This window comes from Alosa pseudoharengus, unplaced genomic scaffold, assembly GCF_046254945.1.
Source record: "Alosa pseudoharengus isolate Yale_2024_CS ecotype anadromous, Long Island Sound unplaced genomic scaffold, YU_APseudo_1.1 YU_APseudo_1.1_scf_14, whole genome shotgun sequence".
Classification (NCBI taxonomy): domain Eukaryota; kingdom Metazoa; phylum Chordata; class Actinopteri; order Clupeiformes; family Clupeidae; genus Alosa; species Alosa pseudoharengus.
The window spans coordinates 10,422,298-10,424,385 of record NW_027468609.1 but is presented as its reverse complement, the minus strand read 5'-3'; positions in this window follow the sequence as shown (position 1 = coordinate 10,424,385).

Genomic DNA, 2,088 nt, shown 5'->3' with positions numbered 1-2,088 from the left:
TTGTTAGCATACACTGGGCAGTTAAGTAAACACAATTCCTTTAAATTATTGTGTTCAGAAACAAGCAGAACTCCACCTCAATGTAAAACGAATGTATAAAGTCTAAATGCTAGTGAGTTCGCCCATTGACTTCCATTGTGTGATGTTAGTGTAACCCACCCAAATATTTAAGTCAGAGTCCTTTGCCTATTTATTATAATTATATATGCATATGTCCATAGGTTAATGTATTATATTACTATTACTGTTTCCTTTTTCTCCTATTTTCCTCTCTTTTCTACCTGGCACGAGAGATACATTCTGTTCGCTATACTCACGTCACTTGTGGTATATAAGCTACTGCGCAGCCGTTGAAGTTAGTTCAACAAGAGTCAACACAGGGAGTAGGCAATAGCTCTGCTGTGCTTCGTACTGCTGTTCTTAAGATATATGATATTATTCTCCAATCTTCTCGCCAGGTAGGCATCTGAACTATTTTCCTTTCCTTTCTGTGTTTCTTAAGTTGGGTAAATCACAATGGAATAGGTTATTTGAGATAACTGGGAAAAACGGACGTTGGAGCTAACCGCTCAATGTTATCGTTATTATGCTAGCCTACCGTCTAGCTAACCACAACAGTGTTGTTATTTTATTTATGAGAAATGTCTGCAATACTTTTGTAAATAAGTTTAAGGGTAGTTTTATCATTTGTTTCAAGTTTTTCTTTTGTTTTGTTTTTGGTAGTGTAATGTTACAGTTCGTCTCTGAACATTTTGACAATGTTTAGTGTTTTCATCGTAATGAGTTCAACAAGAGTCAACACAGGGAGTAGGCAATAGCTCTGCTGTGCTTCGTACTGCTGTTCTTAAGATATATGATATTATTCTCCAATCTTCTCGCCAGGAATTGTGTCTGGGTAGCTAGATTGCTAAAGTGCCTAGTGCCCAACGACCGTCCTGTTTTTACAACTGTGCCTGTGGGGAAACCAACGGCTTGTGTCTGCGGCTCGAGCGTCTACCTCTCAACCGCCTGTACTGGAACGTCAGATATCACCAACAGCTTGTGTCAGCGGCTCGAGCTTCTACCTCTCAACCGCTTGTCCTGGACATCGCCAACGGTTTGAGTCTGTGGCTGCGACTCGAGCATCTACCTCTCAACCGCTTGTCCTAGAAGGCTCCAAAATCGAACTGTATTACACACAGGAACGCCTAGAACTTTGTTGAAAGACGGATCTACTCAGTGGCAGATCGCTGTTGAAATTCCAGCTGGTCAGCTGGACGAAATAATTCCATTCTCACATACACTGATTTAATTTAATTATATTCACATGTAGTTTATATAAGCTGTATATGTTTTGTTTTATATAATTTGTTTATTTATTTTAATGGCCATATTTATAAGTTATTTTATTTATTCTTATTAATCTATTCATTATTTACCTTATCTACCTGGATAAATTATATTTTAATATTACCTATATACATCTCTCTCTCTCTCTTAATAAATTCTATATTTTCTTACACCTTGAAACCAGATATATTATCCAATTTATTTGTTTATAATTCAATTAAATTGAAAGACCCTGTAAATTCCTCCCTCTCTGTAAAATCTACACAGGAAGGGTTACAGAAACTGGCGCCCGAACATAGGACTTATAGTAATATATTTGGTTTCACTGTTCTTTTCCCTTCTCATTGCTATATATATTTTTTTACTCTTTTCATCTCTTTTACAATCTTTATTAGCGTAGTAGCATTAATACTATGGATCTCTGTTTAGAGTATGGTTATGACCCCCTGCGTACTGTGCTACTCACAGGAGTTAAAACAGACATTACGCTTAGAGAAGTGGGGAAAGCATTTAAATTTCTTGATAGTGTTGAAAAGATTGACATGGTTAAGAATGTTTCTAATACTATCCTTTGTCAGTTTAGTTGTGACGTCACTCCAATGCTACTGGAGTCTGAGCATTCATCTGAAGGCGGTTGTTGCTGGAAGGTGGTTCAAATAGGCCAATACAGACCAGAACCGGTAAGTGGGAGCCAACCTGGTGAGGAGCTAGTGCCCCTTGTTCATGCACTCAGTGATATGACCGTCAGTTTTAGGGAAC